General features: G+C 40.0%; 1 long non-coding RNA gene across 1 annotated transcript; it reads left to right on the plus strand.

The window, feature by feature from the left end:
• The first annotated feature begins 6,085 nt into the window (after positions 1–6,085).
• Positions 6,086–9,129, plus strand: LOC119147633. Its single transcript, XR_005104095.1, has 3 exons — positions 6,086–6,296; positions 8,171–8,278; positions 8,385–9,129. It is a non-coding gene; the product is annotated as an uncharacterized LOC119147633 (long non-coding RNA).
• The last annotated feature ends 7,817 nt before the right edge of the window (positions 9,130–16,946 follow it).

Raw genomic sequence — 16,946 nt, forward strand, 5'->3', positions numbered from 1 at the left:
CCTGCAGTTCCTTATATGCTCTACTAACCACGGTGGAGGATTTTTTTTTTTGGTTGGGTGTGGTGTTTTCGGGGTACTTTTTGTACATAGTAAATCTTAATAGTACCAGTCATTATCTTTTGTTCATTAGCTGCTGTGGAGCTCTGCTGTTACCCCAACTGTACAAAAAGGATCAAAATGCATAGCTGGGCATGTACTGTCAAGCCAGTTTACACTTATATGTTGGCTGAGAGTTATCTTGCAAGGAAGGGAGTGCCTGCAGAAAATGAAATATTTCAACGTGGTTTTATGAGAGTATTTTAAATACGGTGTCCCTATGTAAAACAAATATCCAAGAAAAGGTGAATGGGGAGCAACGTGTCCTGCTTATGAGTGTCAAGAGCAGTTTGTCCACTAAAACATGCAGTACAATCTTCAGTGGTACTCAGGATATTTTTAAACACATTAACTTTGGATACATAAGCCATAGAGACTTGTAGAGAAATAAACTGGCTGATGTGGTTGTTTGTCCTCCCTGTAAGAAACCTGGGTCAGCCTATTTCTGACTTGCTTGATTTTGGCACTGACGAACAGTTATCTTGTCTATAATGTGTTGTCGCCTCTAAGTCTGTCAGAGTAATATTAATACAATTATTGAGGTTAAAACTAGAAATCCAGACAAATACAATCATTAGTGTTTCATATAATTTCTTTTCAAGTGAATCTTTTTTAGACCTTGTTGATCTAAAAACTGCAGTGTATGATGAAGTGTTCTGACTGAAAACTGGTGAAGTTAAAACACACAGGTGTGCCCATGTAACAAGTTTTTTTAATGAGCATATATAAGCCTGAAGTCATTTGTTTCTTAGTGATTCTCCAGGAAGGCAAACTAAAGGCTGCTTCATCTTCCTTGTATCCCTGGTCAGATGTGCAAGAAAACAATTCTAACTGATACAACAGATGGTAGAGAGAAGGTGAGTGGTTTTGGTAGTAAATAGGTAAAATTAGGGATAAAGAAACACCATATCTGATTATTCAATTGTTGTGTGCAGTGGAGTTTAAAGCATTTTGCAGCTTTCTGGACTGACATCAGCTACTGCCTTCCAAAAAGACAGAATGAAACAGAGATTTCTAATGCTTTTAAGGTTTGTGTGAGAGCAGTAAGTTGTTAATGTTAGTACTGGGCCTGGAAATGAAGCCCAGCACGCCTGCCATCAGCCAGAGGCTGTGTCCGGACATAAAGAGTGTTATCCAATAAAACCCTAGAGCTGTGTTAAGTGGAGAAAGGGTTGAAATGGTCACCATAGTAATAGAATGTACTCAGGCTTTAATTGAAATAAAAGATGTGTTAAACTCGGGGAAATTTATCAGTCTCTTGTACTAATATTTAACTAGAGAAATGGATTCCTTCAGGAAAGTGTGGGACTCAGATCCATCTGACAACCTTCTGCATCTCTTTCAAAGCTAAAGGATCCAAAAGCTTCAAAAAATTGTATTAAAGATAACATTTTTTCCTGTAAATCTAACTCTGGTTTTTGCTTTGAAATTAGAGGACATTCACAAGGCCATGCAATTTTAAGCAGAGGAAGTATTAATTGTCTGTTTGTGAATATTTCGTATGAAAATACATGGAGTTAATTTTTAAGTGGTAGCATGGCAAGTGGTGCACTAAAAGCTACTGGGAAGAGTTCCTGCTCGCTGGCCACTGTGAGGATTTTGGCTACTGGGCTTATGAGTAAGTAGAGCTGCTTTATCAGTTCATTCAAAGTTTTAATACAACAATGAAAAAATATTTTAAATTATGTAACACACTATTGCAGTGTCTTAACTCCCCTTGTATTGCTAACAAAAATCAGAAGTCCACATTTTTACGCCAACAAAGTTTTCATGGGTAGAAATGTAATGTACAACATACAGGATATGCGTATATTATATTTTAATAGTTCAGTATAATTCTGACTGAAAAGAAATAATTTGTGAAACTTCTACTTTCTTTATGGGGCTGGTATTTCAGTCTTAATGATTTTCATGCTGATTTTAACTAATTTTGATCTTCTTGGCATCTAAGAAAAGCTGGTCTTATGTAGAGGTGCTCTGTACCTTGCTGATTATGATCTTAATATAAAATATTAAAGCTGCAGGATCAGGAAGTAGTTCTTGTATATTGCAGCTTTGATACTGTTTTAATACTTACTGTATCATTTTAGAAGTGGGTATATATGACACCATACCACGCTGAACAAGTTTTATGGCCCTTCTTGAAATGTCAGTATGTCTTCTCTGAGAACCACTTTATCATCTTGTCATACATTTTTAAAATCAGAAGGAGCTATTGTGATAACGTTGTCGGACCTTGTGCATGACAGAGGGTGCCACTAGATTTGATCAACTTGGGTTTTTTTTGGTGCTGTAGTACGTGACTCAGATCGGCGAGTATGCCTTATGTATTTGAATTTTTGCTCGTGATGTGTTATGAAGGCTACTTCTGCCCCACATTCAGCTGGGAGGACTGCTCAGCTGTCTGATATCTACTGGTGTTTTGACACAAAGGGCACTGATCTTCCAAAGCGTTGACCTGATTGCTTAGCTCGGTTCCAAGCCCAGCCCCACTGTCATCTATGTATGAAGTTCAGTTTATCCTTAAGTGTGTAGCGCCATAGACAGGCAATCAAACAGGTCATAAATGGTGAACAATTACTCAAGAAACAGTCATGGTTAAATAATAAAATCACAGCAGAAAAAAAAATATCTGCACATAACTAGTCATCTTAGTCTAAGATAGAAAGCAGGTCTCTGTTTTGTGGCTCATAAAACAAATGCCCATTGTATTTTTCCTCTTTGTATGAAAATAAATGTTCTTCAATGGCTGACAAGAATGAAATTATCATTCAATTTCTCTTAGACTTTGTATATGCTGTACTACAGATGTAAAACTAGGAGCTACATAGTTTACACGTATACCTCTCACATTGGCTCTTGGCTTCTAGGATTATTTTACCAGAGTGTGTTATTTAGAGATGCTGCAAATCAGTTCCTGATGTAACTGTCATTCTTTGAATAGAGTGTATGTGAACTTAAACCAAACCAAACCAAACAAAAACCCCTCAAAAAAAAAAAAAAAAAAAAAAAAAAAGAAGGGGAGAAAGGGAGAAAGAAAAAAATAGATTCCTACAGAGCATATAATCAAAAGTAATTTTCTTTTTGTAGAAATACAGCAAAACAGAAAGTCTGCATGTTCTGATATTCCCTTGTCTTAGAAGATCACTCTCTAGTGGTAGTTGTCAAATTCTTATTGAGCCCACAGCAATTCTACATATAATTTTGTTTTTTCTTCATCACAATGTACTATTTATTTCCCCCCATATTTTTACTCTTGCTTGCAAGGCTTGGTGGAGCAATTTTCTCATAAACAGGAGTGGAATTGTCTATGCTGTGGTGTATGTCAAAGGAAAATGAAAGCTATAGGGAGAGTTTTGATCACAAGAGACGGCTTCGCTCACTGGGATTACCTCCTGGCATGTATCTCTTGTGTAGAGGAGATGTGGCTGTAATGTACTCTGAGAGCCTTCAGGTAGTGAATTTTCTGAAGATGAGCAGAATCTGAGAACATCAAGAAGAGATGCTTTGAGCCTTTGCTTTAAACCCATTGCTTTCAGATTTTGTTTTATTAATTCATTGAATTAATTTTTAATAACATGATCTTCCACTGGAAGATGGATGGAAGATGCTTATTATGTGGTTGTTGATCATGAGTCTTCTTGCAGAACTGGCTCTTCTGGTAACCTGTTGCATTTGGCGCAAAATCTTGGGAGTAGTACTTCGTCAGCTCCAAAGCAATGACGACACAGAAATGAGATGTCAGTGAGGAGTATCCAGAACGCTTCATGCTTCGCTAAGGTGAACATTTTTGTGGAGGCAGATTGCAGTCTTTATCCTCATTGTCTGGTCTTGTTATGCCCTCCAAAATCTTGCCAAGCCACAACATTTCTTTTGCATAATTTTTGGAGAGTGATTGACAAGGTTTTAGTAGCTGGAGAGAGAAAGCTGTATGAATGCCACCCCTCCAAGAGCAAGACTCTGATGCTCGGTAGCCAGTGGGCTAAACTGCGTGGGGTCTCAGCATGGTGGTGGCTGTCAGAGCCAAGCACAGCTGAGCTGGTGCTCACGAGTGCAAATAAGGCTTGAACAAATATATCCTCTTCCCCTGTATCAGAGAAAGAAACCCTGAGGCTAGTCTTTGAATTCCTTGCCCTATGTTACTTACTTAAGAATAGTGATAGGGAAAGGGAGGGAAGCTGGACCTTTCTAGGAGTTCTGCAGGTACTGGAACAGCTGTGAGGCTGCTGCTGTGCAGCTGGTATCATCTGCCAACATTTCTTGGTGACTCATGGAATGCTGTATCATCACATAAACAAAGGTCTAGTTCCACCACTCTTATACATGTGTATGAACAGATGCATCTACCTACAGTGATGAAGGCAGTTGTAAAATATATCCTAAAGAAAAAAATAGTGATGTAGACAAATTTCAAATTTAGAAACAAGAGCAGTTTACTAGTTTCTCCTGGCAATAGTTTTTGTTTGATTTCAATTCATATATATATAGCTAGGAGAGGACACTTCAACCAGTGCCTGTAAAAAGGTTGATACAATGTGTCTTGGGTTGTTTTATAGTTACTGCTTAACCATCTCTCAGACTTCTTACTGGGCTTCAACAGGTGATTTCCAGGACTGGAACTGCCATCTCTGTATAAAATGACGGATGCGATAAACTGCTGAAAAGCTGGGGACTTCTTTGCTTTCCTTTCCTTTCATGAAAAAGAACATAAGAAAATGATGGGGTTGTGACCAGATGCATGGGCATACCATACCTGTGTAGCTACAACCTATAGGGTTTTACTTTCCATAGTAGAAGACTGAGGGTCTGCTAGATTACTGACAGTGAGGAATTCCTACAGATGTCTGGTGGCAGTGTGAATTCTGTCTTGTACCTCCCTAGGAAAATATATAAAAAAAGCAATTTACTGCTGAAAGCATCCTTTCCTCCTCCTGCTCCACTTCCAATACTGTGCACAGTATCGTGTATCAATGTCTACTTACCTGACGTGGCTTTTCTGCTCATATGAAGACACTGGGCTTTTCTCTGCTTTGGGAATTATATTAATTATATTTTTGTTTGTTTGGTTGGTTTTTTTTTTTTTTGTTTTCTCTCCACACTTGGTCTTGTCCATCTAGAGGAAAAAAATGGTAAGTTAAGCAGGAGTGGGAAGTCTGCAAACTCTCTGTGTTCCCTGGCTTTTTTTGTTTGGTTGGTTGATTTGTTTTGGTTTTTAATGTGCGAAATGAGCAAGGTGAGTGGTCTAGTAGAGGAGGAGAGTATTGGGTATGTAGCCATAGACCATAGGTGTCCTGGGACCTGGCAGTGGTGAGAGGCCAGCAGTCCAAGGACCCACCTTATTTTTCTTTGTTCTTTCCCTAATTTCTGCTCACATGCCATCACTTAGTTGACGTAAAAAAAAGGATGAGTTCTCTGTGCATGTAGTTTGCCCTGTGGTCTGACACAAATCATATCAGTTTCTGTGATTTTGCTCTTCTGCTTGTGCATGGATCTCTTTCCCAAAGACTATGTCCTGTTGTTTTATTCATGGCTGGCCTAATAGGAGATACTTGAGAAAGAAAAGTCAGATTTTGTCTAATTTTGTTCACTGCTCAATACCTTAGCAAATAACAAGGAGGTTTCACCACATTCTCCTTTGCTTGCTCTTTAGTAGACTTGTAATTCCCATCCATGCGTGTAGGCAGTGAGACTCCTAAATAAGCCATGTACTGACTTCAGGTCTGAATGCGATGAACACTACCTGCTCCAAAATGAGTATGGTAGGAAAATTTGGTTTGTCACAGTACAATGCCGATGGAATATTGCTTTTTTTGCCATTAAACTGTGATATACAGTGGTTAATAAGCCATGCCCTCTTTATATGCATACCTGTGAAACATTATCTTCACTATACGTTTAGTCCTATTTTCTATACAGTTTCAAATGCATCATGCTAAACTTCTCATAATAACCTTCTTGTAAGAATAATTCTTTGTCTTTACAGTGCTGAACATCAGTAAAAAAGACCAGGTTTACAGCAAGCCGAGTGGAGAAGTGTCACGGCTTTCCAGGTTTCGCTGCGACTGCAGCTAATCACCATGCCCTCGGGTGCTGGCTTTGGCTACGCTCTCTGAATCGGGGGTAATTCAGGGGTTACTGCAGAGTTGCAGCTCTGTGACACAGAACGGGAGTTGTTCTGAAGTTCCAGTGAAAGTGAAAAGGTAACAAAGTCCTTTCCCCCAGAGGGAAATAACAAATACCCACCATACAGAATTTCTTGCAGAAAGGATTCAAGGTACTGATTTAAACCCAGCCAAAACTCCAATAATCTTCAGACAAATGTACACAAGAGAAAGTAAATGTGATTATTAAACATATTTTTTCTGTCAGGCTCCACCTTTCTGAGGTTTTAATAGGTGTACTTGACCTAGGAATTCTGCTTGGTATGATAATGGAAACTGGTACTGATGAACATGAGCGAAACTGAGAAAATACCTTTTCTTGGCATGACTCAAAGATGCACAGGTAGAGCTGCCAACTGAAACTTAAGAGAAATCATCAAGAGCTCCCAGCTCAACGACAGACCCGGAGGAAACTCTGACCACAGTAAAGTTAGAGTGCCAAAAAAGTTGAAGCTAGAGGAAAGAACAAACCTGTTTCCTAAGCGCAGAAAGGTGTTTTCTGGTATAAATTCTGGACTGAATTTAAACTGTAACATTTAAGCCAGGATAGCCCTTGTGAGGAGGAGCTTATTCTGAGGGGAGATTTAGATTGAACTACAAGTTATAGCATTGATCAAGTTCTCCACATAGTCAGCTCCAGCAAACTTATTTTTTAAGGGCATGTAGGCACCTGCATAATTTCCAGAAGTGTTTATTTAATCATATCAACAGAAGTGCCTAGGCACTTTTCAGAATCCCACTGGGAGCTTTATGAAAGAGCTAAAGCGGTCGTAGCATGGATAGCTATGTTTTATGATCGTTAATGTTGGATCTTTGCATTGCAGGCGCTTTTGGCGTTACAAATTTGAGCATAACCACAGACAAACAGGGTGCTATTCTTGTTGTTGTACCCAGAGTATTTAAGATTTATAAATATAGATTTATGCCAGTGTCACTGTGGGCATTTCAGCTTCCAACCTGATTTCATATTCCCTTTGTCCACTGCTAGTCCGTGAAACATATGGTTCTCATAATTGAATGATTTAGTCACTTAATCACCCTTGAGCATTGATCTCTCTATAACCTTATTTTATAATAAAGATTTAATGTCACTCTTGGAGGTTGTAACAGATACCTGAGTTTTAGTCTTGCTTCAGTTCAGTGAAACTGCTAACATGTTTTTATCTTTTGATAGCACTTTTTTAAAAAAGGCAAGCAAAAAAAAAATAAATCTCTTATCTGAGTTGTGTTAACAAGTATTTTACTTGCTGTTGAATATTTCAATAAAAAGGTTTTTGTACTGGGGTCAATGACTATTTTGAAGACACTGGTCTGCTTTTAAGACCTAAAACTTAAGTGAAGCAAGGAGTCATGATCAAACATTACATGGAACAGATTCTGATCCTTTCTAAATAGTGCAAAGTAACTTCATTCCTGTTTCGCCAGGTTTGCCCTGGGGGCGTGAGCCACTGCAGATCTCCTACTGGGATCAGAATCTTGCCCAGCACTGGAATAAAAGGGTATTTTGTGAGTGAAAGGCTCCCAGTTAATCACTCAGATCTAGGGCACACTTTTCATGGCTGTATAGCCTGTGAGAATTGCCTTAATTCATCTCTGTCTCTGAATAAGATTTGGATGGCAGAATTGCTCTGCTAACCTGAAACTGAGTTAACTTGACAGCCAGCGAGTAGCATTGTTATTGGCTGAATACCATTGATTTTGATATGACATATTTCTTGCTAATGGGAACATTTATATTACCTGTATTTTCAAAAAGCAGGAGGAAGGAAAAAAGATTTACCACAACAGTATCAATATTTCAAGGGCAGGCAATGCAGTAGGGAACACTCTGGCTTTTGTAGCATTGCTTTTATTGATTGCTATAGGTCTAGAAAAACATTTTCACCTTTCTTCTCCACTCCTTTTCCCTTCAGAGACTGCAAATGCATGTGAAGAGGAAAATTAACATAAAGAGGAAAAAATATGAAAAAGCAACTGTAGTTCCATGAGGAATCCTGAAATATTAAATGGGTTTGCTCAAAGTGAGTGCTGTATAATATAAAGAACTAAACAGGAGAGTTTAAAGCAGATATAGGGACAGTAATAACTGATGGGCATTCTCAGAGGAATTATTTGCATTTGTAACAGGTTGGATTTGAAGTCCTCGTTTGCCTGGTTCCTGTGTGCTGGGAGAAACTGGGCTGGTTTCTGTGGGGTGACACCAGAGGCTATAAGGATGCATGTAACTGAGAATTTCAGCCCTACAGCTACAGAGAAAATGTGGTTTCACTAGAGACCAAAGCAAGACCTTTCCTGCTGGTGCCCCTGCAGGGGCTGGACTCCGTGATGCTGGAGAAGTGCCAATGTACCATTGCACCAGTGGAGTTTCCTTTGCGCCTGCCCCAGCAACAATCAGGCATCCTGCTTGTCTGCTGCCCTTCCCCAGAAAACCTGAGCGTGTTCTGTGCCGAAGGACTTTTCTTTTAACTTGGGCAATGGATTGGTTTTTGCTCTTTTCTCTTGTGAGTTAGAGTAGGAGATGACCCGTGAAACACATGAAGATGTTTGTGAGTCACAGCAAGGAAGATGAGAACAGAATTAACATTTTGGGCTGGAAAGTTAAAAGGAGCAGCTGAGTGAAGCTGTAAGTCATGCTTTCTATGCTGTCCTTCAACAGAAGGGAAAGGAAACTTTAATAATAAAGTAGGAAACTTTAAGTGAGAAGAGTAATAAAGCAGCCAACGGGCAAATTGAAGGAGCAAGGGTCCAGACTTTGCAGAGGTGTGAGAAAGTACAACAGCTTCCTCGGCTTCCTCCAAAGGAGAGCTGTTGTATTTTGTTGAATGAAGGTTATGGACAAGAAGATAGGTTTAGAAGATACCTACAGATCCTAAAAGACATGGAGATTTTTTAAAAAATGTTGTCTATTTATAATATTACTGGTAACTGATTTCTGGATTGCTAACAGATTTCATAATGGTGTTAGAAAACAGATGAACAGACTTGCCCTACCCAGTACATTTTTAACTTTGCAAGTAATGCTAAACTTCCAAAGTTAGTCTGACTTCAGAGGCACAACTTCTTTGAAATGAGCCAGGGAAAAAAGTTAACATGATACAGCCAAGCCGATAGGAATTACATTGGTTTGGTCTGATTTTGCAAAACTGACAGAGAGGGTAATTCAGCCCTACAGGTGAGTTTGGTCAGAGATTTCAGTGGTATTTCAGCATCTTATTTCCACCTCAGGTTTTGAGATTTGCAATTACTTTTTGATAGTATGAGGAAGACACTGTTATTGCAACTTAACACCCCCTCACCCCCATATACCTTTTGCATCACTTTGGCACAACAAAGAATGCTGAACTTGAGCTCGCAATCTCCTAGGAACAGCATGGAAGCTCTCTGTGCAATAGGAATGAAAAGCATGTTCAGGGCTATGTGAAGTCAAAACACTTCATGTCATGCTGGTTGAGAGGATTGTTATTTTATGAAGGGAGAACCCATTTCTCAGCAGAATTAAAATTAATCTATGACACCAGAAAAGACACAGTGAACTTCTCCCTTGTATTTTGCTTCCAGGCAAAGTGGTTTTCTAGTAAAAAATGAGTAGATGAAAAAGCTGTAGAACAAAAGCCTTTCATATGGGAGTCTCCACAGATGTAAGAAAAATCAACATCAGGCAGATCTAGAAAATCTCGGAGAAGCCCCCCAGCCTCTGCAACAGGTCAGCCCCCAAACGCTGGAGGTGGTTGTCCCTGATGCCTCTGCTCAGGTCTTGCCTTGAGCTAGGGATCTTTAAAAGCTTTATCAAATTTGGTTCTATATGTAAGGTACTGTATGTCTTTAAACCCATTTATAAGAAGGTAAAAAGACTGAAGCGTACATTAACGGCCTTAAGTAGCTCAGCCGCAAATTTATTTTAAAATGTCCAGACATTAGTGCAGAAGCACCATCGCTTTTCTGACATGACCTGGTTATTTTCTAACCTTTGGCATAGCCTGCATTCCTGTGGCATGGGAACGTTTTTACAGACAAATATTTAGAAACCTTTTCATAATGTACCACATTAGTTGACCAAGAGAAAACACTGAGTAGGCTCTCATGGAAGACCAACTACTGAATGTGTGCAAAGGAACCTAATTACACTTGGGGGGGTGGGGGTGGCTTTGGGAGCTTTTATAACAGCTTAAATAACAGCTCTCGGGTTCCTGGCAGTGAGGAACTGCACTTTTCTTTGCTGACCCTTGGACCTTCTAGGAGTGAATCTGTCTTTGTATTGAAGTATATGTGCTTTGATTTAGCTTTCAGATACCCAGATCAAGTGTCTTAGGTTTGTGCGAAAAGCAGAATCTTCCAGACTTGCCTTGAAAAGTTGTAGGCTTGGCAATGAGAGAGAATTTGAGCAGGAAGGACTGGAATGTTTCCTTTTGGAACTTCTTGTTTCTGTGATTTGCAAGTCTAATCCTCAATGTTAGCCACATCTGTTGTAACTGGACCTGCGTGTCTAAAACTCTGCTCAGGCAGTGGCAGGGGGTGATGCTGGGTGAGCTACTCACCTGGGAGATGCTTTGGCCTCTTCAGAACTCTTCACGATGGGCAGCGCACATGAAATGACAGCACTCATGATACCCATCTTGTCAAAGATCGTTTTGTGTTGTGAAAGCCTTCTAAGGATCGTAATTTGTGCTTTGATTTCTTTTGTGTTAGGGTTTCTTTTCCCCCCAATGACAGTTTTTCTAGCTTTGTTTTCATTAAATAATACAATTCTGTGAAGTGCCTAGGAATGTTATTTTTAAGAGACTGTAGGTTAATTATTGAAAATTTCAAAAAGGAAATATTAAACCAATTACTAAATTAGAGTTGATTATTAATCCCAGGGAGATAATTACCAAGGTTTGAGGCAATTTCTTTTCTGTTTGAAATAGATTTTCACTTGATTAAGTTGTGTTTGTCACTTAGACCCGTGTTTTTTGCTGCAAAGAACTGTATTATCCTGCAAAGTACAGCATGCTTCTCTGAGGTTGACTATAAATGCATGGGCACCAGGTTAGCTGGATTCTGTATGAAGGCATGCTGGCGTCTGGGAATAATCTGTCCTTGCTCCCATCAAAGGCAAAGTTCCTTTGAGTGAGTAGCGTTTCTACCACAGCAACAACAAAAAAACACTTTATATATGTAACAACTGAACTTAAATGTAGTTTTATTTCAGAAAACTGTAGGTTATTTTGAACATTATATGCATGTATAGTAGTGTAATCAAATGCTTATAGTGATACTTAAAAACTGCAATAGCGACAGTATAAGTGTTATCTGTTCCTAGGCAGCATTAATATTCTGTGTACAAGTGAAGTAATGGTTGAAGACATTTTAACCCTTCAATTTAAAAACTGAGGTTGTCAGTAATGGGTACATTAAATATATATTAATGTATAACTCTGGATTTTGTCTGTTATACTGTGGCATGCTAAATATAAAGGATCTGTGAATGTTATGAATGTTTGTGCTTAAACATGGTTTCAAATCACCTGTGAAATAGCTTCTTTGGATATTTGAGTCATAAATTCTGGCTTAATTACTCTGGAAGTGAAAGCAATAGTGATGCTCTTTAGTGTTAAGTTGTTACGGGAGGGCTGGAGTCTGTGGGTACCTGGTGGTGTGCAGCACCTGTGGGATTTTCTTTTCTGTGTCAGCTCATGTGTTTTTTATGAGGACTGTGGAGGACATTGAAGGTATTTTCACTGTAATATTTTTCTAGTAAGGTGAAAATATATCCATGTTTTCCTTAAAGATGAGGTGTTCTGTGTATCCAGTGCAGAGAAGATGAATGCTCCCTGTTTCCTTTCCTGCTTGACAGAAGAATCCTGCTGCTTGTGCTCAGTCACTTTTCATCTTGGAATTCAAAGAGCATTATTTATAACTCCCTTTTGGAAATTCACCAAAAATACTTAAGTTTTTTCTTAGCTTAATTTTTTCAGTGTACCTACAGGAACAGTTAAGATGCCTAATGTCCATCATGTCCTGTCCCCCATCCCCCCCCTCCCCCAAACCTGAGAATGGAAATATTTCCTCCAGGAACTGTAACAAATGCTGTTTGGTAACTCATGTTGAGCAAATCCACAGAATGCCAGCCTTTATGAGGAAGTGTGTAGATCTTCTCTGCATTCAGGTAGTGGAGATACAGTGCACCAAGAGGACTTAGAGGGAAAAATGGAAGAGAAAAATGTAACAAAAAGGTAGAATCTATTTGTAAGGATCCTGGTGTAACTTTACCTCTCTTTTTTTGGCAGAGAGTAGCATTTCTGCCAACAGGATTGAGAGGGACTGGACATGGGCATGCTGTGAACTGTGGCTGGCCTCCAAGGACCCCAAATGTGCCAGGGCAACCGTGCCCTGCATTGCAGGGAGATGGGTTACAGGGAAGCATGTAGTGTTTAATGTCTTAATGTATTTCTGTTAAAAACAAACAAACAAACAAACAAACAAAACCCAAAACAACCAACTCACTGAAATACAGAGATTACCTTACATTCAGGAACATACCACACTGAAGGTAATGTATACTTGACTTCTTTATGTGTATATATTGTAGTAAACTCATCTTTGTTTTCTTTGAGTGATGGGGATGCTGAACTCCTTTTGCATGATTTAACATGCACAGATTAATCTACCTTTCAATGATTGCTTGAAGAGAACAGTTTAACTGAGCTGAGTGTTAGGCAGGGCTTTACATTTGCTGCTGCGTTGCTCCGCAGGCAAAGGCAGTACCGGTACTTAGTGCGACAGACAGCGAGCAGGCGCTCACCAAACCTTCCCTCATCTGTGGGAGGGAAGTAAATATTTATTGTCTCATTTCATAGGTAAAGCAACATGAGATAAGACAACATAATGATAAATGATGAACAGAACCCACTGCCTGGCCGAAAGTAAGGCAGAACAAAGAAACTGGCAGAGCTCCCACCGAGTCTGAACGTGCAGGATCAGATCTCTGTAAAGAGCATATTCTCCTGGATAGAAATTGTTTAGATGTTTTAAGTCCTTTCTGCATGTGTCCCAAACAAGATTTGTATAACAAAATAACCATTATATCTGTCGATTACAGGCTTTGGAAAACCAGGTTTCTACTTTGACACTTTTTCTGCTTTAGAAATAGGTTTAAATCTTGGATCTTCACCAGATGTGATGACACACGATATAGTTTCAAGCAGTCCTTCGAGGAGTAATTTTCACCCCTGGTAAGAGCGGTGTAGGTCTGGGCACCAACAAGAGGGCGTTTGTATTTTATGTGCAAACAAACATGATGCACCCCCAGGGGAGCCGCTGCGAGATGGCTTGGAGGGAGCTCTCGGGCTGCAGGTTTTTCCTCTCCGAGATTGCAATTGTGTTATTGTTAATAAACCCTCCTTGCAAATCTACTCTGCAAGAAGACCAGAGTTTCATTCATCAGTGCTTACCGCTTAAGGCAGTGCTGCTTTCTCTTAGTCTCCCCACAGACGCTTTGTGCTTTCCTGGGGATAGCATATTGAGCAGAAATTGCTTCCAATCTTCCGCAGGACTGAGGCGCGCGAATGGGTTTGTGCTTTGGCTGCTTTCACACTGCCGGCTTATGAAAAATAGCAAAGCAAGCAGCCAAGTTGGGGAAACAAATATGATATTATATAGTTTATTCATATGTGCTGCCTTCCATCCCATTTGTCACCATTTCATCCCACCTGCTGCTGAAAAAGATCTGTTGCTGAGAGATGCCTTCAAGGCGTTGTTGGCACGCTCATACTACAAGTGAATATCAATATCTGCTTTGAATAGCCTAAATGTATTTTAAACAAGACATTTCCAAATTATTGTGATGTAGCTGTGTATGGCGCTCTGTGGAACACCAGTTAAGAGTCTGTCAGCATTTTCAATATGATCCATTGTGAAAATTTATTCTGAGTAGAAATTTGGCATGTAATGACCAAGACTAGGAATTCTCATTTCCCCTTTTCCCCCTTTTTCACTTTTTCTCTTCCTCTTCTGTCTTGGAAAACAACATCTGATGCTATAACTGCTACATAATTCAGGTAAAAAAATTGCTGTCCATGAGAGGACAGAGCAAAGTAAAGGAATGGCTGTTTCAAGGATGCACAAAGTATCTTTAATGGCTCTTTGACACAGGCCAGTGAGACAGAATGGAGAGGAGATATTTGAGTATAAAGTTTCTTATGAAGAGACACATAAGACTTTGAGGAATGGAAGCACCTGCAGCTAAAGCAGAGTAGCAGAGGTGATGTATATTTTCTCCTGTGATTATCAGAATTCTGTGCTTTTCGTGGGATAGGCTGCGATGGAAGATGTAACTTGGTGAAATGCAGTTTGAGTTTGACCATCCGTGGTGCTGAGCATGGTGCTGACCTCTACAGCAGCCACTGAGTGCAGTACAAAGCTGTACGCAGCTGTTTCATGGTGTGCTTCCCCTTGTGGGACTTACTGTTGTGTTTTCATTTGAGGTCTGTGCTAAGCTTAGCTTGTGATCTGTTGTAAAAGGTTAAAGTGAGATCAGCAAAAGTTTTTCTTTAAGAACTTCTACTTAAAGGTGCCCATCGGATGCTTTCCTGAGGCTATCTGGCAGGAGAGTACGTTAGATGCTGATACCAACCTTTTTGGACAGTTAAAGAGGCTACAATTTCACTTCCAAATTTCTTTCAAATACTGAGCACCTCATGTTATGAAGGCTTTGCTGCCTGCTAACTCACGCTTTGCCAACTTCATTAGCTACCTTTGTTGGCATTTTGCAAATTGCAGTCCACCAGTTATTGCAAATTGTTGCTTCTGGTTTTGTCCAGGTTCTCATCGCTAGCAAGTACCTATGAAACAGCTGCAGACAACGAGAGGGGCTGGCATAGCGTGTGGTAATGGCAGATGACATCTGTAGCACTGGCAGATGAAGACTGGCACAGAAGGGCTGTGCTGAGCCACTGGACAGCAGCCAGAGGAGGTGAATTTTGAGATATCATCCTAAAACTCTGTCAGGGTACCACAAGGAAAAAGGAAATACCGAGGAGTGCTGGCCTGCAGCAAGGTAGGATAAACACATTTAAAACAACTGGAGCGCTTTGCTCCAACAGCAGCAAAATGGGAAGGTGCTGGAGTCAGGCAGAGGGAGTGCAGGTGCAAGCGAAGCTTGTACAGTAAGGTATTTTAGTGGCCTACGGTACACTGACAGTCTGTGTTTCATCTGTGTTAGTACAGTAATGCTGCTAAGCTTATGTGCCTCAGAACCAGCTTGGGCTCTGAAATCTGCAGTGCAGAGTCTCTGATTTCATCCATATTCAAAATTAATTTAATATCCTACTGACATTTATTTTTTTAGAGACGGTACGTCTTTGTGCCTGTGACAATAATTCCATGAAGAGAATGGAATTTGCATGAAATGAGAGACTTGTGTTGAAAAATACAATCCCCCTTCCTTTACACACCAAATTCTTGTTTTGTTTGCTGGCAATCATGTGTGCATTGTAGTCACTAAATACCGTAATCAGTAGAGGGCTAGGGTTTGTGACATCTGGTGTCAGCGCTTCTCTTCTGATTTAAATGATAGTTGTCACGCCTTATCAAAATTATAATGGCTGTCGATGGGTGTCATATTTGGGGTTTTGCACATATTCTGAAATATCTCCTACTTTTTTTGATGGCTCCTTACATCGTCTTTATACATGTACTCCTTTGGGGGCTTGAGATATGCAAAGGAGGTAGCAGCAGTTGCTGTGCCTGGATAGTTTGGAATTCTGCTTCTGTGTTTTATGCTTGTTGACTTCAAATTCTTGCCCCACCAGAAAGCTGCATCATAAAGCTATTAATGTCAGGCAGCTCTTCTTTTATATGGCTCTCCAATCGCATAAAGAAACACAGAGTGCTGCGAAGGCAAAATGCCGAGTAGAAATCACTCTGTGCTCGCTGCCGTGACTAAGGGCTGTGTGATCCCATCAAAGGGACTCTGCAGAAGCAGTTGCCAGTGACCCCACACTCACTGGCTGGCTGGTCATTAGCCGGGTCTCAAATTGGCTTTGTGAACTGTGAAATAATTCCTTTGTGTTTTTCTTTCTGACATCCCTTGTATCATGTTTTATTACATGAAGTTAATGGATCAAAACTCAGCTTGCGATGGCTGAAGATCCAGTTTAACTTTTACTTCCTTGAAGTAATTTCATAGGATTTTAAAAGTGCATTTTAATAAAAGGGAGCTATTAATCTCTTGGCCATTTTTCTCTGAGATTTGTCATGCTGAAAGCTGGCGTGGCACCATATGCATACTGTCCACTTGGGGACAATTTCCATCCCATGTTTCTGGGAGGTTGGAGGTACATCTCGTTTGAACAGGGAGGTACCGGGATGATACAACTGGCAGCTGAGCTGCCTCGGGGACCGGACTGGTCTCAGGGGCACAATTCTTTCTATAGCTCTTTTACTCTGCATTTCTACTATTACGAAACCAAAAATCCTTGCAATGTACCTTTTAGTCAGTTCTCCATGGGGAAAATGTACAACAGCAGGTAGTCACAGAGAAATAAGTTAAATGCTGTGGATTTTGCAGAGAAGACGATGAGATTTTAATGCCATTCATGGTTGTTATTTTTATGATTTAGATTTCAGATTGAATAAAGGAAAATTGTGGGGGAAGGTATTTCTTTCTTTTAATGTAAGGATGCGTAAGCTTTCTCCCTCTAGACGATGACA

This window comes from Falco rusticolus, chromosome 4 (assembly GCF_015220075.1).
Source record: "Falco rusticolus isolate bFalRus1 chromosome 4, bFalRus1.pri, whole genome shotgun sequence".
Taxonomy (NCBI): Eukaryota; Metazoa; Chordata; class Aves; order Falconiformes; family Falconidae; genus Falco; species Falco rusticolus.